The 24,655-nt window shown below is 33.7% G+C and overlaps 1 long non-coding RNA gene across 1 annotated transcript; it reads left to right on the forward strand.

The window, feature by feature from the left end:
• The first annotated feature begins 8,858 nt into the window (after nt 1-8,858).
• LOC113600808 (uncharacterized) lies at nt 8,859-24,353 on the forward strand. The gene is made up of 4 exons (XR_003421901.2): nt 8,859-9,019; nt 10,153-10,214; nt 10,944-11,083; nt 23,286-24,353. It is a non-coding gene; the product is annotated as an uncharacterized LOC113600808 (long non-coding RNA).
• Nucleotides 24,354-24,655: the final 302 nt, after the last annotated feature.

A 24,655-nucleotide genomic window follows, 5' to 3' on the forward strand; every position in this document is an offset into this window, starting at 1 on the left:
GCACATTGTATCATGCGACTTCCTTCTGGCCTGCCAAGTTTCTGTGGAGACATCTACTGCTAATCTTGCTGGTTTTCCTTTGTAAATTAGGGACGGCTGTTGTCTTGCTGCTTTTAGGATTTTTTCTTTATCTCTGTATTTTGGAAATTTAACTACAATATTTCATGTTGGTGGCCTGTTTTTGTTGATTTTGATGGGAGTTCTCTGTGCCTCCTAGATTTGGATGTCTGTTTCTTTCCTCAGATTAGGTAAATTTTCAGCTATAATTTCCTCAAATAAACCTTCTGTTCCCTTTTCTCTCTCTTTTTCTCCTGAGACTTCTATGATACGAATGTTACTATGCTTGATGGAATCATTGAGTTCCCTAAGTCTATTTTTGTGATCCAAAATTTTTCTTTCTCTTTTTTGTTCAGCTTCATTATTTTCCATAATTTTATATTCTATATTACGTATTTGCTCCTCTGCTTCTTCCATCCTGAGGTCATCATATGCCATCAGTTATGAACCTCAGTTATTGCGTTTTTCATTTCAGCCTGATTTTTTTGTAGCTCTTTTATGTCTGTGGTAAGGGTTTCCCTGATGTCTTCTATGATTTTCTTAGGCTCGGTGAGTATCTTTATGATTGTTGCTTTAAATTATGAATCAGGCATATTACTTATATCTGTTTCAATTAAATCCCTGGCTATAAACTTTTCATTTTGGATGAATTACTCTGTCTTGACATTTTGTCTAAATCTCTGTCTTCTCTGTGTTAGGAAGGCCTGTTATGTTTCCTTCTCCTGACTGTAGTGGCTTTATGAAAAAGAGGTTATATAATGGCCAGAGCCTGGCATTACAGGAAGTGTCTCTGGTGTGTGTTGTGCCCACTCTGCTGCTGTATTTCAGTCACTCTATCTCTCAGGTCATTCATCTGCAAAGTTCTTTTTTTCTGAAGTGGGGAATGTTTGGACTTGGTGAATTTTAACTAGGTATGCTCTGGGGTACTTGGTAAAAGAGACCTGATGCTATTTCCACAAGAACTGAAGTTTTGCAGAACTCTATGGGCAATAAGACATGGTATATGCAGGGTTTTTGTGCTGGTCTTCTGGAGGAGGGGCCCACTGTGATAATTCTTAGGCACATTTTCTGGAGAAAAGCAGTACCAGCAGAGCCTAGGGGGAGTGAACTTAGGTGTAAGCAGGTAGGCAGCCAGTGTTAGCACTGTGATGTTTATTAAAGTGGTTTATACTGAGGGGCGAGGGAGAGAAATGGTGCCAGCCATCTCCTTTGTCCCTAGAGAGGGGGTTCATGCTTGCTACTGTCAGGGAAGCTCTCCCAGAAGAGCAAACAATTTCCCCTTGTGCATCCTAGGCTATTTTCAGATTCCTGTTTTCATACTTTCTGTGTCCAGGTTGCTTGCCTGCCTGGTGCAGTGCAGTGCACTTTGGGCTCTATCCTAGCCAGGTCAGCTGAGTTTTAAAACTCCAAACTTTAGGGACCTGGAGTGGCAAAGACCTGTGCTGGTCTTCTAGAGGAGGTTCTCACTGCACTGAAGGTTTGACCCTGAAGGGCAGTTGCACCAGAATGCCAGAGTATGGGGTTTGGAGCAAAGCACATTCAACTGCCAGTGTCTGGGTTAGCTGTCTTCAGCATTTGTCTCTGCACTCATGCTGAAGGGTAGAAGAGGGAAATGGCACCCATCAGCTCTTTTGTCCCTGGAGAAGCAATGCCACCTCTCTTAGATGTGTCCTAAGAAGAGGAAACAGCCTCTCCTAGTGCGTTTAAGCAATCTTACTTTAAAATAGTATGTGAGAAAGATATTCCGCTGGTCATTTTTTCCTTTATCTTTGTGCAAAGAACACACAAGCAAGCTGGTGACTTCTTAAAAAAAAAAAAAAAGAAGAAGGGTTTCTTGCTTTAGTTACTGCATTAAATGGTACTTTTCTTTCCCTCCTCATTCTTCTCCTCCTCAATGTTCTTCTTCCCCTTCTTTTTTATTCTTCTTCTCTTTCTGCTTTTCCTCTATCTTTTCTCCTTTCCTCTTCCTTCTCCTCTCCCCTTCCTCATCCTTGTCCTCCTCCTACTCCTTTTTGTTCTTTTCCTCTTTCTTTTCCCTCTCCTGCTCATGCTCTCCTTGTCCTTCTTCTTCTTTTCCCCTTGCTGTCCTTCACCATTCCAGTTTCTGTCATCCTTTTACTTCAATCTGGTTTTCCCTATATTTTTTTAATTGAAATAATTGTTCCAGTTCTTCTCACCCCTAGGTTCATGTGAGTTCCATATAAAAATTGTGGGTTTTTTTGTTTTCTTTATATTGAATATATATAGCTGGGGACTGTAACAAACGTCATAGAAAGAAAACCTGTTTAAACTGATCTTCTTCTTGGAGCCCTTTAGTAGGATATCAGTAGGATATCCTGCCTTCTGAGACATAACAGCTCCAGCAACAACCCTTTGATTGTCTGTACTTGATGTTTTAACTTTTATTTTTTAAATTGTTAAATTGTTAATTTTTTTATGTTTTAACTTTTAGAGTTCTGGGTTTGTTTTATTTTGTTACCATCGTTTCTTGTCTGAATTTTGTGTATTTTCTTTCAATAACAACTACATGATGTTTTCATAGCAAAAAACCATTCAGGTAAAGAAATAGATAAGAAATTTTCTCATACTTGTACTTTTTTCTTGAGTGAATTTTGCTAGTCTTGTATTATAGCTGCTTTAATAATATTTTAAAATGGATTTTCAAATTAAGTTTGCTTAGGGTCAATTTTTTTTTCCAATAATGCTACCTATGTGTGTCTTGGCAAGTCATTCAGTTTCTTTATCTCAGCTTTTTTGTTCTTTTTAATGAAGTTCATAATAACAGCTAACTTGGTTGTGAGGATTGAATTAATATTCTTAAAGTATATAAATGATTATTAACATAAGTATTTAATAGAAAATATGACAAATTATTATTCTTTCATTTTATGTTTCCATTCCCAAATCACATTTTTTGTAATTTTTCTGGATATTTGTATGAAGTTGTTTTTTTTCTCTTATACCTCCATTTTCAAAATACAAAAAATTATACTGATTCAGATATCCTTAGTTCCTCATAATGTTTCAAAAATCTTCTGTATTTAGAGATTATCAATTTTTCTCTTGATACTACTACCTCTAGCAAAGGAAGCATTTTAGATTAATTAAAAGAACTCCCATACCACATTTTCTGTCTAAAAACTTGTTGACTTTATTTCTATGTAGTAGAGAGGATATGTCTCAGGTTTGGGGTTATGTTTTATTTTTATTTATTTATTTATTTATTTAAAGTTATTTTTAATTTTTAATTTTTTTTTAATTTGGAGAGTCGGGGGAGGGGCAGAGAGATGGAGACAGAGGATCCAAAGTGGGCTCCTGGAGGACAGCAGAGAGCCCAATGTGGAGCTTGAACTCACAAACTGCCAGATCATGACCTGAGCGGAAGTCGGATGCTGAGCGAACTGAACCACCCAGGCGCCCCTGGGCCTATATTTTAATGCACATATTTAATGCATCTATCCCTTGCAAAAGGCAAAGATTCAGATAAAGAGGAAAAGTGTTCTCAAAAAGATACGAATTTGGGGTCACTTTGATATCAAAGAAGAATTAACTATAAACAATCAAAAAAGGAAGCATTTATATTTCTTTTTTCATCATTAAGAGATATGGATTTTAATTAAATATGCTTCCCATACTTAACTAATTAAACTTCTCATGGTGCAATCTGAAACTTAGTTAACGGTTGTATTTCTAGATTTTAGATGCAGTACTTTTACTTTAAGCAAAGCACGTTTCTAAAAATTGATGGGTTTTATTAAAAAATTTTAAATTATTTCTATACATTCTGAAATAAGCTCCTAAAATTCAACTATTTATATGGATATAGAATTGAAGTAACATATATTTAAATATTGTTTGCTCAATAAATGCCTTAGATAAAATACCCAGTCAATTGAAAATTGGTTCATTACTGGGAATATGCAACTCTCCTTAGAGTTCTATATCATTTGGTCATTTGAAGGTAATTACAAAACTACTTTCTGCCATATGAGTTGTAGCCTAATTAAACTAGCCTCTAGGCAGCCACAGTAGTGATTCTGGATAAGCAGCATTTTCTCAAACTCCCCCAATACTACTATATTTCTCACAACTTTGCTGATTTCATGTGTTTCTTGCCAACTTCAACTTTTTCATATTTTAATATGACTCAGTGCTGGAATAAAATCTTTCATAGAAGAAAATCAGCAAGATCTCCTTTGAAAAGAGTAAACAATGAAATTTGTGAAATTGGTAAAAACAACCATCAGGAATAAACATGTATACATTTTATGAACGTGGAGTAAATTATAATTAAATGCTTGCTATGCTGTGTTCAAGTATAAATTAATGAGAAAGTGAATATATCAACTTAATGGCTATTGTTTCTAAAAGAAATGCAGATATTCATATCTCATATGAATTTAAATGCAGATTCTAATGAAAGTTATTAGAAATAATACTTCAGATATTTCTAAAGTTTGGTTTATAAATAGTGTAAATTAACATTTATTTAAAGAAGGTTGATGTAACAGTAAGTACATGAAGAATTGTGCAGTTAATAATAAGGAATAACTCGTATATTTTCAGGGATTCATGGTATTCATGTGCAATAGAAGTTTCAAATTCATGTAAATTCATACATTGGTGTATGCAACACTCATTTTATGCCTTAGGACTTTATGACACAAATTTAGGTTTTACATCATATATTTTTATTTCACTTTTAATTATAAAATATTCTAAACAAATTGAAAAAATATAAAGATTAATGATATATTAAGAACCTTATCCTTCCATTCAGATTTCATAGATTTTTTATTGTCATAATTTTTTAAAGATATTTTAATGATATTTTTAGTGAAATGAAATATTAAGATAGTTTTAAGCACACTTTGTTCTTCTTTCTTTTCAATGAGAACCCATGTCTTTGAATTTGGTCTGTGTTCTTAAGCAAAAAAATTCATAATTTATGAAAACATACATAAGCACACATATACATACATACACACATTCATATCATAGGTATTAAAACATTGGGAAAAAATAAATAAAACACACAAAATTAAAAAAATAAAGTAGCCTTTAAAAAAGAAAATGAAAATAATACTGTTGGATGCTGACTTCCTACATCAACAAAACAGCATGTAGACGCCGGTGATTAGTTTACTCTGTCACTTGAAAGATATTTCTTTTGCTACTCTTACCTCCTGCTGCTAAGGAGAATTATGTCATTGTTGCTGCCATGTAAATGATCTGCAATTTCCAAGTTGCTTTCAGTACTTACTGTCTTTTATGTTGTTGAGTTTCATCAATATGCTTTTATGTGGATTTATTTCATTTTTTTACAATATTGCTCAGGATTCAGTAATTAATTCAGGTTTTCATCTAATATTTACTGAGAGTTTCCTATGGGTCAAGCACTTCTCTCTATATAAAGGCATTCTGGACAAGGCAGGCATAATCTGATGCTCACCATGCATATTGGACAACACTGAATGAAACGTTAGGTCAAAAAATATATATATGTAATGTGAAATATTAAGTGTTTTTACTAAATTTAGCAAAGTCTAAAAGATTATTTTTTAAAATGTTCATTATCCTAGCATCATTTAGGTTTACTATCTATTATATTTCCTGTTAAATTCATTTTGAGTCTTTTTATTCTCTTATGCACAACTTTATGCTTCATATTTGTCTTCCTGCTCCATGAAGAATACTCTATTTTTCTCACTCTTCTTTCCTTTCCCTGCAAATACTGTGTTTGGGTGAGAGAAAGTAGTAAACAAAAGTATTTATTATGCAAATTTGCCCATAAAGTTTGAGGTGAATGTTATTACAACTTCTCCTTGGAAAAGTAAAAATGTCTGTAGTTCTGAGACTGTATCATACTATCTTTGAATTCCCAGTGTATGGCAATCTTGCTGAAAACACCCATTTATAAAATTATTTAATTAAATGTCAATATATAAAGATGTATTGTTAGTATATATATGTCATTGAACATAAATGAATTTTAAATAAACACTGATTCAAGAGTGATGCTAAGTAGGGAGGAGCTAGTTATATGTGACTACTTTAATTTAAATATAAATTAATTTAAAAAATAAACCAAATATCCACTTTTTCATACTGGTAATTTCAAATCCTCAACTGCCACATATAACTAGTGGTTATCATACTATAGGGCACCTTTTCCATCACTGCAGGAAGTTTTATCGGATAGTTCTCTGGAGGATATGACATCTCAAAATATCTGTTACATATGTCCTCAAAGTTAGATTGACATAGATGAAATCCATAATTTTCATAGTGCACTGGTATATCTTAAATTATCCCTAATCTCTATAAGACTGATCAAATTGAGGGATCTTGACATTTGAATCTTCAAAAAAATAACCTATTAATAAGGATGTAATTCAACAATCAGTCATTTGGCTCACTATTAGCAACATGGCAACAAATAGTCATGTTTCAAATGAGGAGACAGATTTGCCAAATATCAGATTGATAATGTTTTACAAATGCCAAAGTAAAACCTGCATTGTTGCACAGAGGTAGTCCAAAGGTGGAAATAATCCATACTTGTCAGGTGGAGAGAGGACGACATATAATGTTGTCTACAGTGGACACAGAAAAATGGAGTACTGATTTGCTAGTTCTAATACAGGGAGCAGGAAAGAATGGAGAAGTGCCTTCAGGAAAAAGGATGAAGGATGAACAAAGTCCAAGGTTACATAAAAAATGACAACTATAGCAACTTGGAATTATTTGAGAATGGCAATGCAAAATGTGTGTGCCAGGCATAAGAGAGTTGAGGCTGAAAAATGAGACAAAGACACACTCACAGAGAGCTGTGGACTGCTCTATGGCCCACCTTAGTTACTAATAAATAATTCCTAAAACACCACTACTTTTCCTGTAACTTCTGCAAAAACATGCATATAATTATTATAATGAACAGTAGTTCCTAAGGAATTACTCTGTGTTCTGATGTCTGTATGCATCTTTCACTACTCTGTGGGAAAGTACCATATAACATTTTTATCTTCTGCTATATATTAATATGAAAAAGAGGTATTATAGTCAAGTGTGTAACAATATAACACTATGTAAAAGTGAATTTTAAGGATCATTAACTATTTCTCTTTAAAGTAACTTCTGGTAGTTAAATATCCTATGTTTGAAAATGATATATTATCAAATATGCCCTTCACCTTTTTTAGTCTTATTTTAACCTCATTCTTCACAATTCCATTTTACGCTATGCTATATATTTAACTTTATAATCACCCCCACAGTGAAAAAGATAAGATTCCTTCAAGAGCATTCTCCTCTGTAAATCTTGTCTTCACAGGAAGTACTTCCTTGCTGGAATTCATTCACTTATACTGCTGGAAGTATTCCAAGATGTTAAGGACCCATTTAATAAATTGATTTTCACAAAATTCATGGAAGCTATTATTCTCATTTATTTGATATCAAAAAGTGTCTTTCTTTGTTAATCATTAGGAGATTAATTACAGTCACAGTCAGCAAATCTGAAGCATGAAAATTAGGTAATTTAGTATTCAAATAATAAAAATACCACATACATATCCTATAGTGATATATACTGCTCTCTGTAGGGGTTATTATAATGCAGAGTGACTTGTATATTTTAATTGAAATAATTATAACTGTCTCCTATAATTCTAAGCTACCATTTAGACTGGGGAATATTGTAAAGTATTTTCTTTCTAAATATAGATGGATCAGAGATATGGACAGATTTTTAGATAGTGGCATATGTCAATTAAAATACAATTTCATACTAGGTATAAATATGAAAAATTCTATCATGTTGTGTATAAATAATATATAAATATATGTAAATATTCCATTTCATAAGAAGTCTGGAAAATTTTATGTTCTATGTGACACCATATTTTGCAATATCCAATGATTATTTTTCTGTGTTAAAAATTAAATTTCCTGGGGTGCCCATGGCTCAGTCGGTTTAGCATCTGACTTCTGCTCAAGTCATGATCTCACGGTTCGTAGTTACAACCTGCCTGAGGTTCTGCACTGAAGCCTGTTTCGGATTCTCCTTCTCTGCCTGCCCCTCTCCTGTTCGTGCTCTGTCTCTCTCTCTCTCTCTCAAAAATAAATAAACATTAAAAAAAAAATAAAAATTACATTTCTTAAATGTTTATTCTTAAAAGATAAAATTGCTCAATTTTAATTTTTTATGATAGACCCCCAGCAGTTTTGAAAAATACAAGGAAAAGGAAAGAAATCCCTGATTTAAAGACATAAGATCTAGGTGCACCTGGGTGACTCAGTTGGCTAAAAATCCGACTTCTAGTTTCTGCTAAGGTCATGATCTCATGGTTTGTGAGTTCGAGCCTTGCGTCAGGCTCCGCACTGGCAGCACAGAGCCTGCTTGGGATTTTCTGTCTCTCCCTCTGTCCCTCCCCACTTGCACTGTCTCTGTCTGTCTCAAAATAAATAAATAAACTTAAAAAAAAGTAAAGATGCAAGATCTAAACAAACTGGCTTGCATAAACCACTTTGGGAGAGAGCAGAGAGACAACAACTTTTGTATGCCACCCTTTCCAAGACCCTTCTCAGGTCATTGAATCTTATGGACTTCTCTGAGAGCTCTCAAATTTGTCTTTATTTTCTCCATTTCATGTGCTCACAACCTTCGATTTCTTAGGGAATCTTCTAACAACTTACCTATCATGGCAATGACTAACATTTGCCAAACATTGCCTTTGTGCCAAATTTTTACTCATTAACTCATTTTGTCCTTGCCGTAAGCCGACAATGGGAAATAGTATTATCTTCCTTTTTGCAGTAATGTAACTGAAGAACAAGAGGAAGATTAAATTTTCTATAGTCATGGAGCTAGTAAGAAGGGGAACCTGGTTATGAAGGCAGAACATCTGGCTCTAGTCAATGCCACTTCTCTCCTTCTACAACCCAGAAGCCATATAATGAGGTAATTTCTTTTCACATTTCATAACCATTACAAGGTATGTAAGCCAAACCATAGTCACAGCATCTTGTGTCATAAAGGGAGAAACACATTCATTCGAGTAATAATGTGGAGAAAAATAAAGCAGTGTCTATTTCCTTTTTCTAGGCAAGGATACACTTCTATTTTAGATATTCATATCATAAAATAAATACAAAGACAATAGTTGGTACAAGCAATGGTAAATGAGATTGACAGACAGGTCTTAGCCATCCTGTAAGCTTTGTTACCACTTCAGCAAATTCTTTCAAACAGCAAGCTTGCTAAACAAACAGTTTCAGTATAAGTCTCCCAGCATCCTTAAGGCACTCTTCTAAGCAGATACCTCCTCATAATTCCCTTATATAGGAAAATTCCAGAGCTACCTTTCTGTGGATGACAATGGATGTCAATTTTGTTTGACAGGGCTGATATTGTATACTTCTACTAGGAGGTACATGTCCTGGATCCATTAACTCCTCAGAAGCTACAAAATATTTATATTCTAATTCTATCCTTCATTTTCTCATATCCTCCAGGATATTCCTACAAAAGAAACTTCCATTCATTAACTACTTGGTTAAAGGATCAAATAAAAAGCATGATCAATTACTGATTTTTTATCTTGTAGAATTTTATGAAATTTTGTTTTATTCTCCAAAGATGAGGAAGACCAATTAGAATCTTTTGACACATATTAAGAACTAATGGATTTAAACATAGTTAATATAGGGGTGCCCGGGTGGCTCAGTCAATTAAGTGTCTGACTCTTGGTTTCAGCTCAGGTTATGATCTCATGGTTTTGTGGGTTCCAGCTCCACATTGGACTCTGCTGACAGTGCAGAGCCTGCTTGGGATTCTCTTGTCTCCCTCTCTCTCTGCCCCTCACCTATTCATGCTGTCTCTGTCTCTCTCAAAATAATTAAACTTAAAAAAAATAAGCATCATTAATATATATTTAATGCACAGCAGTGATTATTCTTATTGGTACTCAGATTGTCCCAGATGTCCAGTGAGAGGTTTCTTTGACTGTGAGAGATTTTTTGACATATAGTCAAGTAGTCAAATATCAAAGATAAGCAGGTTTTGATAACCACTTTATTTTCTTTAATGTCAAGATATATTTTGGAATCACCACGGATAATTCTACCCTGTATTCAGAATCAGCAATTTTTCTAAGGTGGGTTGGTTACTTATAGTGAGAAATAGTAAATATTGATCTCAATTTGTATGCTATGTATGTTTGCTGCTATAGATTTGTGCAAGGTTTTGGGCAGTTTTCAATAGATAAAACTAGAAAATATATATTTTTAGGATAAGGTATCTGAAACATTGATAGTTCCATTTCAATCCAAAGCCACAGAGTTTTTCTATAACTTCATAAATCTTCCATATGTATGTTCTACTTCAGAATGAAAAAAACAAATCTCTGTTCTCAGTGACATCTGCACAATTACTAATATATTTTATTGTGCAATACATGGATAATAGCCCAGGATAAAAAATAAAGGACTAATGCAAACAATATTATTATAAAGAAAGCAGTCTTCTGATAAATGTTTTAATTATTCAGTACTTAGATTTTATAATATTAGAAATGCACAAAATATTGTTTTACAGTGTTTTAAAAGCACATGTAGTATTATCTGTGTTTATTTATTTTGTTTAATGTTAATGATTTCTCTTAAAATTAAACTTTATTGACATAACACAATATAATTCATGCTACAAAGTCAGATATAACAAAAGTATGTTTCCAGAAATAATCTTTTATTTTATTCCCACCCCCTCCAATCTAATTATTTTATTTATCTATTTACTTTTATACTTGTTTTTCTAATTTATAGTTTTTCCTTCCCTTGTTCTTTTCTCTTTTTCTTTTTCTTTTTTTAATGTTTATTTATTTTAGAGAGAGACAAAGCACAAGCAGGGGAGGAGCAGAGAGAGAGAGGGAGACACAGAATCTGAAGCAGGCTCCAGGCTCTGAGCTGTCAGCAGAGAGCCCAACGCAGGGCTTGAACCCACCAACCCTGAGATCATGACCTGAGCGTAAGTCAAACGCTCAACCAACTGAGCCACCCAGGTGCCCCTCTTTTTTCTTAAATATAAGTAGATATATGAATATGGTGTGTTTGTAAATTTGTATTTATTATTAGGATATATTCACGCATACACATAGATTCATTGTCAGGGTCTCTGGAAAATTCTTCATTCCTAGTAATTTTCCACTCATTCAACTAAAACCTGACTCTCTCTAGTCCCATATCCTGCTCCTACCTAGAATCAGAATTCTTTCACTCCCAGTTGCCCATATTTGGACTAAGAAAATTGCACAAACTTACTGACCATATGAAACCTTACACACTTATGCTCTGGTCAACCATAAACCCAAGGAGGAAAAGACTATATATAATTCCTTCCATCCCAAAATGAAGTAATGAAGTTCCTTCCCTAATCTATACTTTGTGCTGCCATGCCTTGCAAGTCAAATTGAAGATTTTCTTGTTTAATAGTAGCATGCTAAACAAAAGCTTCACTGCTCTTCTTTTCCATTTAATATTAAATCCCAGTGGTCATTCCATGTTTGTACATGATATTTCTCTTTCCTTTTTAAAAACTGTATAGCACCCTATTGTGAGATTTACTGTAACATATTCAACCCATACCATAATGATGGACAACTGTGCTATTTATAGAATCATATTGTTATAAATAGCACTGAAAATAATAGCCATGTGTATGACTCTTCATAATTTTACAAGTGTATCTTTAGGATGGTTTTTAGTTCAAAGGTTACAACTCTTTCATCAGGGTGTTAACTGTTTTGCAGTTTTCACCAACATATGCATGTCTGTTTTCCTGAAGCCTTACCATGTCAGAAATTTTTTGTAGTTTTGATAATCTGCTAGATGAAAAATACTGTCTTGATTTGCATTTATATTATTTTTGAGCAATTTGAACATTTTCTTCATATATGAAAGTTCCATTTCCATATTTGAAGTTCCATTTTTCTATGAATACTCTTCTTGTCTCTAGCTATAGAGTTGTCGACCATTTTATTCTTTATTTTCAGAAGCTCTTTATTTATTACAGACATCAATAATTGTCTTTAATTTTTATTTCCAAGACCACTCAAGCATGGCCATTTTTTTGGACTATTGAACAGCTATTCAACAAAATAAACATTTAAAGTTTGTTTTTAACTTAACATCTCACTATGCTATGCAGTAGATATTTATAACTTATGCTATTCTGTATATTTAGGTTGCCCTTCAAATGGGGAAAAGTCTTCCACATTTTCACTCCTGAAGCTTTGAAATAAAATATTAATATTTACTTCTGCAACTTCTATGGCAACAAGGGTATAATCACATATTGTGATCTAGCCTTAAAACAACCTGAGGAAGCAGATGCTATTCAGAACCTACTTTCAGAAAAGGGCCTAGTTTATTGAAAGTGACTGTGGCAGTAGTTATGTACATAATGGCCAAAGTCAGTTAGATGAGCTATAGTATGTGTGCTCTGGGCAGCATCTCTGGGTCATGGCTGATAGAACCCTGTAATATTAGCACCTTGTAACATTGGTGTTATTACTATCCGTGCAGACTCCAAACTCTTTGCCTCTCAACAGTCTATTAGTCGAATTATATCTTGTAATAAATGTTGATCCAAATTAAACAAGCTATAATGGGTTTTGTTAACTCTGAACTTTGACTGACTGGGACCAGAAGTGGATTTCTGCAGGTAACAGACCCTCATGAAATGAAATTTTGACATTTTTATGTTTTTGTGTGTTTGAAGGATTTGAATATCCAGCTAGCATTAAAGAATGATAATCTGGTAGGCTTTGGCATGCAAATACAGGGTTTTTAAAAAATTAATGCCTGTTTGTGCATGCCTATCAAACATAAGATCTTAGGAGACTGAACAGGTTTTGCCAAAGAACAGTGTGAGGGACATGGAGAACATCATGATTTAGCTTGTGTTGGCTTCTTCTGATAATACTAGAGAGTTTAAATAAAGAAACAAGTTCAAAGTTCCAAACATTTGATTCAAAGTAAAGTATGGTTTGATAACCAGAAACTTAAAAAAAAAAATGTTTACTTATATATTTAAGAAAGAGAATGTGAAAGGGGGAAGGGCAGAGAAACAGGGAGACAGAGGATCTGAAGCAGGCTCTGGCTGAAAGCAGAAAGCCTGATGTGGGGCCCGAACCCACAAACTGTAAGAACATGACCTGAACCCTAAGTCAGATGCTTAACCAACTGAGCCACCAAGGAACCCCCATAACCTGTAACTTTTTCTGACTGCTATATCCTAGTTTCCAAAGGGCTGAGTTACCCAGAATTCAAGGTTAAACTTCTAAATTGTCAAATTATACTCTTTGAATTCTAGATTTGTCAGCCTTTAAAAATGAAAATTAAGGCCTTTTCTAGTAAAATAGTTGAAATAACAATTGAAATGAAAGCATGTGGGAGAGTTAGAAAATCAGATGATTCCCATGCCCCATGTCTCTCTGATTCTCCCTCCCCAGCTGATGCAGCACCTTCCCCCTTGCATAAGGAGAAAATTCTAGCCTCAACTTAATGATCTGTGGCAAACTTTGCAAGGGAAGGTACATCTTAAGTTGGAATCTCAAACACTTCAGTCTCATACCTTCTCCAAATTTCCTGTAGTTAGACTCATATCCCAGTAAAATTAGACTCATTATCTCATATTCTGTAGCAGTAGAATTTCACATGAAATTTTGCATGATTTTATAAGTTCTAGATAGTGTTTTAGAGTAGGTTTTGATAGTGGTAGGTCATGGAACCTGTAATATAATTTTATATAGCAATAGAGATAAACTTGCTAGAGTTTACAGTTTAATATGCTTGCTCTTGCAGCCAAGAGAGGTTCTTGTTTGCTCATTTGATGGTCCAAAAGCAGAAATCTCAAAGCTGTTTCACAATAAATGAAGCTAAGATGCTAGAAATTCCTTAGTATGATGTTGAGAATTTAAACACAGAACAATAACAATAAAACTCAGAAGGACAACAACAACAACAAAATGATGGAGTGTATTCATCATGTTTGTCCACTCACCAACCTCTGACTCTCACCTAAGCCACTCTCCGATGACATGGAGGAGGGTGCCAAAATCTTTTAAAACACAGTATTGTTTTCCCTTTAGACTAAAGTTGAATAAGAAGCATTGTAATTAAAATATACTTGTGGATATTGTGCTTTGGCACTCGACCTCTATTTTCATCTCCTTTGTTCCTTTGCTTGACTTACAGGGAATTAAAGCCTAAAATCTGTTTTGTTTTCTTTTTCCTCACAAGAGTCTGCCAGAGCTATGTTTCTGGACTTAATTTGAATTTTTTCAATGATACTCTCTCAAGCCATATTTGTAATGTAGAATTGACACAGAGGCAGCATATTCCCTATCTTGGAGGATAGCTTGCCCTGTAGGAAAAAAAAAAAAAAGAAAGAAAAGAAAAAGAAAAAGAAAAGAAAAATGGGTAACCAGTTAAGTGGCAAAGTTTAATGGAATCCTTGCAACTTGTAATCTTGTAGTCTGGAAAACTGGAGTCCAAATACTAGCAAAACAATCTCTGCCTTCAGGTCCCTCTTCTGTTCCAGTTACGGTGTTGCAATATCTACGGAGTTACGTGTCTAAGACCATCTCATAGCTAATGGAAGTTATTGGTGATTTCTGGTCCTGGAATTTGTAACCAAAGGCTATCTTCTGCTGCCCGTTGAGTGGCAAGTATTCTGGTTACAGGACCTTAGAGAAAGCATTTTACCTCAGTGAAGGGAGGACTATATTCCCCTGATAAGACTCTCCCATACTATGATTGGTTGCTTCTGAGCCTAAAGTACACAATGTGAGTATGAGAAGAGTTACTGTGAAATGAAAATGTCACATCCAATCAACGGCCAAGTTTAACTTACAAGAAAAAATAAGCAGCTCACAAAAACTGAGCAGCAGCTCACCCATTCCTTACACAACCGGTCTCACTTATTGTTTTGTTTTGTTTTGTTTTGTTTTGTTTTGTTAACACTATTCCAATGGAGTGCTATCTATAAGATTGCTTTACCTAAGAAGAAAGCATGATTTTCTGTAATGGAATAGCTGACTTGTAAGATGGGCAAATTCAAAAGAGTATGGCAGCAATTCACCATGACTATGGCAACTTGTTGGCAGCTCACACACACCATTGTATGCTCTGTGTAATACAATAAGCTCTAGCAAGTGCCTTTTGCCGTAAAGTATATCATTTTGAGATCTACTAGAAATACTTCAGTTGGGATATAAGTGCTATTGTTAATGATGCAGATGTAGAGTTAGATCCTTCTACTTTCTAGGATTGGATTGTTAAGGGGTTATCCATATGAAGATCCAATGGCAGCAAACACAATAGGTATGAGCTTGTAGGAAAGCAACTAGAAAAATAATACTGATTAGTATTTCCATTTCCATTTTGCACTCCGGATCTATATTTGAATTCACTGGGAAAATATAAGCTGCATGAAGGCATTCAGTGCTGAATGAGGGATTCATGTGGTACATGCCTTAGCTACCAATGCTCACAAACAGAAGCTACCTGTAAGTCTCTGCAAGGACACATGTTTTAGAAAGATATTATCATGCAGTTTGTGGACATGGACAAGCTTGCAATTCTCAGACAGCCTTGGTAAAACCTCTACCTTTAAACAGGGGCCTATGATATGTTTTTGTTTTTGTTTTGTTTTGTTTTGCCATATGCATTTTGTTAGGATATGAAGTTGCTGTGCTTCTTGCAGGAGCAGGCAAACACTGACATACAATTTAAGCCCTAAACCACCACATATATATATATTTTTTCCCCTAAGTACTGTGATTCCCTGATATTATAATTAGGCAATCAGATTCTTTTTGCAGCTGCAGTTACCAAGGAATGGAAACATGGGCTGATGGTTATCTAATAAGAACTTTTACGTACTAGTTGGTCTACTTATCCTCTGATGTTTATATGCTGAACATTAGTAGAGATCTTCTGAGTTGGCCAGGCTCTTAAGTACTCCTAGTATAGTGTGAAGACCCAGTGGGAATAGTTTATCTGATCTGAAAGGACCAAGAATTTCCATATCTCAGCTCTGAGCACTTATCTCCATTTTCAACTCCAAAGTCACTCCAGTAAATGGCCCAGGAGGTTCACCTTGGTTGTAATGACAATGACTGGATGGCCACAGATTTTTTTTTATCTTTCAGGATGAAGCCTACTAGCCCCTCTCACTAGAAGAGAAACTGTAATGTTAACTATATTTGGAGTGGTTTTACAATTTGTTGGATGTTTACTCTGAAAGTAGAAAATATTGCCCCAATTCTTATTCCTTTTCAGTAGATTCTATGTGCCATGAAGACACCCTTATCTATTTTCCAGGAGCATTCTGTGAACACAGTCACTCACTCTTGTCTTTCATTAGAGTTTACTGCTCCAAGAAAGGGATGCAGTTTGACCAATCCCTAGCAGGAATAGCAAAACTCAGCTGGTCAGGAATAACTTGGTCTTATCCACAAAAGAAAGAAGGAAGCGCATGTAGGGCAGGGCTTGTTAGTAGTGAAAAACTTTATCTTTCTTATTTTATATTACATATATTGGCAGACAGACTTTAATAGCCTTCTCTAATATACCAGTCAGTATAGTCAACTTACAATATGATTTCCTTGAAATGTTAAGACCAGCATAATATGGTCCCAGAAGATATCTTGTGAAACCATTCCCAGATAATGCATTAAGAATTCTCTTTCTGAAATTATCTAAAGTCTGTGTTTGACTTTCCTGGTGTTACTCTTGATAGTCATACTAATTGTGTCAAACTCTTTACCTTCTCTAGCAGAATAAGACTTTCATTTCTTCCTGTTGGCTCCCACTGGATTGGACCTCTAATAGTGTCAACAGTTGCTGAACTTCTCATGTAAAGTCCAATTAATCACTCTTCATGAAAAGGAAGTTTTCATTAAATAATCCTTGAAGGGCCCAGAGAGGTCTCCCTACCCTGCACTCCATCTTACCTAACATCTTCAAATCAACAACCTCAATATATAATTTCACTAGCTGAGCTTCAAAGACTCCTCAAGGTCATTCCCTGGGATTAGTTGTTTCCTTTTTTTTTCTGTAGGAATTATTTTCATAGTATAATCATCTCTGCCTCCACAGCAAATGCTTTGTTAGATAATTATGAAGGCTAGAAAAATCCTATGCACTCTGATGTTACTTCACTTAGACAATCTCAATTTGGTAATTATTCTGTTTAGCCTACAATATGGTAACTAAACACCTTACATAATATGCATGTTAAAACTTGAAGAACATGGCACTTTTTATGTGGAATGATTGCAGGAGGAGAATAAAGACATCCTATCAGTGATAGGATTATGGAATTGGTTATCTACTGTAATTGGTAGGCTGGTAGTTTATAGAAGTGAAGAGTTAATAAACTAAGTGACACAATGGGAATAGAAGTATAAAGAAAGTTTAGATCAATGGCTGATTCTACCTTCACTAAAGCACTAAGAGAGAAAATGCCAACACTGGTTTGAATCTATCTAACTGAAATAGGAAGCCAAATAAGTTGTTGATCCACCACTACAGGATTCCAAATCCCTTATGCATTCATAAAACTTTGCATCCTGAGAGCCAGGGGTCCCTTGTTTCTACAAGATAAAACTTGAAATGCAGTTTTCTTTTCTTCATTTTCATCCACTCCCTAAATGTACTTTTGCAATTTTCCATTGAGAATTTACACTCAAGGGTGAAAGTATGTTCAATTTAAGTTCTCCCTTCAGCAAAAATGGCTGAAAAGATATTTCTTCCCACATGCTACAATAATCTTTATGGCAGATAAATGGGAACTTCAATGTATTGAGCAAATGCAATATGCTAGGCATTTTGCATGTTAACTCATATAATTCTTCCAAACAACTCTATGAGCTGAACATTATTTTCATCCCAATTTTACACTTGAGAAAACTAACATTTATATAGGTTAAATAACCTGCTTGGGATTGTAGTACCCAAGTAGAATTTTAGAGTAGCATTGACTTGTTTGCTCAGCTACACTTAATGCCTCCTTCATCCTTCTAGCCTGTTTTAGCATTTTATTTATCCCAACTACTGTATACTCCTCCATTTTCATGGGCTATCACTCTATGTATTCTCTCCTGGGTGCATTATCAGTATATCCTTTTTCCTATTATGATGAATTTTAAGCAGAGTGGAATGAACACTGGCTTAACAATGTGAATAAAGTGCAACATGGAACTTCTATTTCTGGCCAAGATGGAGTAACAGGAAAGATAATTACTCTCCCATATGTAGCAGTAAAAACAATGAGCAGAATAAATGAAATATACATTGAATTTCTATACATTGTACCAGGAAATAAATGATACTGATTCATGAGAGATGGGAAGCAAACATGTTGAGCACTATGAATGCCCCAGCTTACTGCCTTGAGAAAGTTGCCAGACTATAGAATGGAGAAGAAATCTCAGTAAATACTGATAGATAACTTGAGTTGGGGAAAGGGCTAAAAGTTCAGAGAAACAAAGGTAGTGTTCATAGGACAGGAGTAAGAAGCATAGCAAGAGAAATCCAGAGATTTTAGAGGATCCTCCATCAGTATTCAACAGAAAAATAAATGTCACATATATGAGAAAAAATTACCCAAAACTGGGGAAACACTACTCAAAAAGTTAAGAATAGCAGTGCATGACACATACCAACATGGTAAATGGTTAATGTTCCAATCAGCCATACTAGAAAACCTCATTACATGTGAGTAATTTAATTGAGTCCTCAAAAGTATCTTTTCTCAAGAGTGGGGAATCATTAACAATATAGTAAACACAGCTTTGGTTCCCCCTAACAAATATTAATATCAAGATTCAAAAGCAGGTAAGTTATGGTTTACAAGTAACTGATCCACATAACAGAACAAAACTCAGATATTTATGTGAATAAAAAAAATTTAGCACCTAAAAATGTAAAATTCACAATGTCTTTCTCCTCATTGAAAGATATAAGAGATACAAAAAAGCAGGAATATACAATACAAGAATGAGAGATGTCAATCAATCAAAACTGATGTAAAGGTAACAGACATGGTAAAATTAGAAGGCAAGACTATTAAAGTTTTTATAAGTATGTACTATTTGTTAGTGGTAACATCCATGACATAAAAGGAGGATTTAAATTTTGAGAGAAGTTAAAAAATGGTTAAAGAAGACAATTTAGGTGATACAACAAACTTTATTTAATGCTTCATGAAGTGGGCTGTTTCCATTTGGAGAATTAAAACATGGGAGAGAAAGCAAGAAGTTTTATAGGATAAGAAATAAAGAACAAAGAAGAGACAAATAGAAAACATCTGTTTGGCTGAGGCCACACAGTCAACCTTGGTTGGGTTTAGAAGGCCCAGAGTTGGCTTGGCATTGAGGGATTGGCCGGCTAAATATTCTGTGTTTTTGGTAAAGCAGGGGCATTTACAGGGACATGAAAGTTACTTAAATTTTGGTTTGCTGACATGAAACCCTAGGCAGAAACAGCTGTATTTTATTTGTGCCTAGAAAGTTACTTCAAAAAGGATGAGAAGCAAAGTGAATGAAATGATAAGTGTACCAGGTGGCATTAGGAACAGATATTTTGAAAGAAAAGATTAGTGAACTTGGAAAGGTAGCAAAAAAGTGTTACAATTATTAAATCCGAGTCACCTGGGTGGCTCAGTAGGCAAGCGACTGACTTTGGCTCAGGTCATGATCTCACAGTCCCTGAGTTTGAGCTCCACGTCAGGCTCTGTGCTGACAGCTCAGAACCTGGAGCCTACTTCAGATTCTGTGTCTCCTCCTCTCTCTGCCCTTCCCCCTCACACTCTGTCTCTCTCTCTCAAAAATAAACATTAAAAAATTATTAAATTCAAAGAAGGAATATAAAAACAAAACAAGACAAAACAAAAAAACATTATTGAGATGTGGGACAAATCAAAGGAAACTAAAGTATGTGTAATAAAAGTCTCCAAAAAAAAGAAGTGGAACAGAAATATATTTGAAAAAATGAAATTAAAAACTTTCCAATTTTGAAGAGCTGTAAATAACAGCTCTAAGAGCTCAACAACTCCCAAACACAAGACACATAAAGAAAACTACAGAAAAGCAATGTAATCAAATTGCCAAAAACCAATGATGAGGGCAAAATCTGAATAGAACCCATACAAAATGACATGTTCCATGTGGAGGAACAAAGATACAATTTATACAAGATTTTTAGTGAGAAATAACTCATAAGAGAAGACATTGGAACAGCATCAAAAAGTGCACACACAAAAAATCTGCAAACCCAGAATAGTATATCCACAGAATATATGTTTAAAAAAAAGAGTAATAGACTTTTTAAAGATATGCAAATGCTGAAAGAATTCAGCAGATCTGCATTGCAAGAAATACAAAAATTAGTCCTTCGGGCAGAAGAAATTATGGGTCTATATGGGTCTATGTGGAACTGTCAACTGTTAGGATACTTATATAAAATGTTTCCTCTTTATTAATTCTCTTTACAAGATGTTTAAATAAAAATAATTTTTAAAATGTGGAGATTAAAATGTGTAAGATGACTATAAAATAATCATATAAAGACCTGTAAGGGAAAAAATGAAAGTAGGCTATTGTGAAGCTTTTATACCATGTTTAACATGGTATAATGTCACAGTAGATTGTGATAAGTCAAAGATGTATACCCTACACCTGAATGTGACCACTAGCATAGCAAATAGTGTAGCAATAAAAAGCTTCCAAAATGAAATAAAAATATACTGTTAACAAAACAAGCCAGTAAAAGGAGAAAGAGGAACAAAAGAAAAGATAGAAAAATAGAAAATTAAACAATACCATGATGGTAGTAAGCCTAACTACATCAATCAAATGTAAATAGTATAAACACCCAATTAGAAGAGATTTTCAAATTGGATGAAAAAAAAAAGACCCACTATATGATGCCTAAAAATATGGATTTTAAGGGAAAGACATACATAAATAAGTTAGAGAAAGTTATGAAAAGCTAGCAATAATCAAAAGAAGGATGGAGTGGCTATATGAATATCAGAAAATGATTTAAGAGGAAAGACTTTTTTAGTGGTAAAGAAGACAATTTATCAAGAAGGTATATCAAGCTTAAAATTTTATTCAATTAATAACAATAAAAATATATGAGGTAACTGTGCAAAGTAAATAAAACACTTTTAAATAGCCCATATGTCAAAGAAGAGATAAAATAAATCTGAAAATATTTTGAGCTGAATAAAAATAAAAACACAACATATGTAAATGTTTGAGGTGCTGTTGTATCTGTAATTATTGGGAAATATATAGAACTAAATGTCTTCATTAAGAAAAATAAAATGACTCAAATGAATGACCTCAGCTTCCATTTTAGTAAAATAGGATAACAACTATAAATTAAACACAAATTAAGTGTAGGAAAGGAAATAATAAAGAGTAAAAAAAAAAACGAACTAAATAAAATAAATAGAAAACAAAAAACAATTAAATAGATAATAGAATAAGTGAAATCAAAATTTGGCTAACTGGGATGGCCATTAAATTAATAAAATTAATACTATGGGATGATAGCTCAATATAATACACTGCATATAAAGATATTTGCTTCTTGTCCTTTAGGCATCACTAATATCTTATTCCAAAATTGTACTGAAATTGTATCAGATTACCACACTGATATTAATGGAGCCAGTTTAAAGAGAGGTTTCCTGCATCTAGACTAGTGTTTACTCAACTTATACATGATAACAACAATTTTCATTATAAATCAAAGGAATATATATATAGTCAATATAAAACAAAAACCACTAAAATAAAAGTAATCAAAAATAAAATTCTTTTAACACATTGTTGTCATAATAACTACATATATCACTCTAAAGGAATACGTTTGTAAGTTGCCTTTTCTTAAAGGAATTAAGTGTTTTTATGTGTGTGTATAACAGATAAAGCAAAAAGATTTTCTTAGAATGACAAAACTATTCTGTATGATATAATAGTAGATAAATGACAGTATGTATTTGTTAAAACCCATAGAACTCTAAAGCACAAAAAAATCAAAATAATATATGCAAATTAAAAAAATAGGAATTTGGAGAACTCAGGATAGAATTCAGACTGTGACAATAAAATCTAACTTTCAAGTGTATAAAATAACTTTATACAGCAGGGAAAGGTGCTGAACTAAGTAACTTTAGAAATGGGAAAGTAACTTCATGTAAGACCCATTATATTGGTTTATAAATCTGTGTCTATGAGTGTATGGGTTAATAATTCAAAACTGAATTAAACTGAACCTGAAAAATTTAGTAATGGATGCTTGAAGGTTGGGAGCAAGATTTGTCACCTCTGGAGTGGGAGATTATAGACAAGTAGGTGGGGAAGGGAAAAATTATCCAAGTGGTAATGTTTTAGAGTTGGGGACATCAGAATGAATTTATATTACCTTAAAATATAGACACATGAATTTAGAAATATTTATAAATATATGTATACCCATGGATTAGTATATACTCACGTATTTTGTTGCTTTTCAACTGAGAGAGCCTAGAACAAAAGACACTCCAATAACAATCAGCCAACATAGAACCCATATCTGGGTTTTTAATATCATTATTCAATAAAAGGAATCAGGACTTCTAAGAGAAATGGCCGATAATCAAACTGGAAGAGGAAATATGTAAGATGAGCCAGGACTATCTTGCATTGCTAAAAGTTTAAAAATTGCCTAAGAAACAAACAAACAAGCCACTCTACAGATAAGGGTATGTTAAGGGGAAACAGGAGGTAATAGAGAGATTGGCTCATGGCCAAACCAAAAACAACAACAACAACAACAACAACAACAACAACAACAACAAAAATAAACTAGTATTAGATTTTAATCCTTAAGATAAAGTCAGTATCTGAAAAGTTTATATTGACATAAATAAGTGATGGAATAAATAACTAAATTAGCGGCAAATCATGGGCAAATCACCTGTGATGAAAAATTTTAAATAATTAAGTAGATTCTCCTTCCTCAAGGAGATGGGGCATAATACTACACTCTTCATATCTGCTTGCACAGTGACTTTCTTCCAAATAGTATGAAATATGAAAAGAATGAAAAAGAATAACTCCACAGTGGGGAAACAAAATTTTTCAGAATTATATAATCTTTTGTTGTAGATAATGATTTTGGTAAGACTGGAGTATTTACTGGAGAAAGGAAAAGCACGGACACCAGAAGATGGATTTGAGAGCTATGTGTAGAACAGGTAAGATACGGCAGGGCCTCTTGAAGTAACTGGCTATGGGTGAAGATAGGAACTGTGCATTTCTCTACATGTTTCACTCTCAATCCTATTTCTATAAGCCTAAAAATACTTAACATTTGTTTTTATCCTTAACTAGGTTAAGGATAACAAATACAGATGATTTTTCTGTGAGCAAACAGCATACACACACTCATAATACTCCATGCATTTGAGCAATACTAGATATAATGAAAAATAAAGGCAATCCCATTGATTTATGTTGCTTTGCTAACCTATAACAAACTTGTCAAATAGCTATTGAAAATAAAATATTTTATTTCTATGAAGTCCTCCTTGCTTCTTTCATGATCATTATGTTAAAAGACCTATCATGTACATTTTATAACAGATCAAGAAAACTAATCAAATAGATCATAGATTTTTAATTATCTTTGCTTATTGCTAATTGTTTATAGTATATTGGTATTCATATGGACTTGATCATAAAGTTGTAGTGAACTAGATTTGTCTTTACTAAGAATTATGTACTTTTAACATTTTGAAATATCAGCCAATTTGTTGTCTAACTTGTATTATTTCTAAATATCAACTGTTTATTTGTTAAATTTAATTATACTTAAATATTTTGATTTTTATACATTTCCTAGATCCATTTTTATGCTCTGTTACCTACCAAACTGTGTATTTGCGGGATGAGGATGCATAATTATCTTATTTAAATTGTGTCTACTCTGAATGAATGTGATAATCCAAATCAACTTGTTTCACCATTTCAGTACTTATTTAAATTTGTCAAGTGGCTCATACTCCATTAATTCAGAAACACAGTTTGTCAATTTGATTGCCTATCTTGTTGGTACAGCTGCTAGTTTTCATAATCCAGTTGTATATTAAGGTATTTGAGTCTGTAGTTACATGACCAATCTTGTTTATTTGCTGATGACTCTCTGCTTTAATAATTGAAGTCATTAGTGTATGAAATGTGCGTTTTGCAAACACCACGATCCATTACCAAACTCTGTGTTGGTACACTAATTATATAATCTATATTAAAGTGTTTTCATGAAAAAGATGGCACTATAGCATGAAGTATCAGTGCTATGGTATTTATGAACCAAAGGAAAATATACACCTTTCAATGTATATTGAGATATATCTTTCATTAAAATATAGATTTTTAGTGAAGGCAAACAATTCTTATCCTTTCTTTGGTGCATCTAAGAATTTAGTGCAAAAGAATATCTGGAAGTAGCAATCCAAGCACAGTGATTCCATGGTATT

Source organism: Acinonyx jubatus, chromosome A1, assembly GCF_027475565.1.
Source record: "Acinonyx jubatus isolate Ajub_Pintada_27869175 chromosome A1, VMU_Ajub_asm_v1.0, whole genome shotgun sequence".
Classification (NCBI taxonomy): Eukaryota; Metazoa; Chordata; class Mammalia; order Carnivora; family Felidae; genus Acinonyx; species Acinonyx jubatus.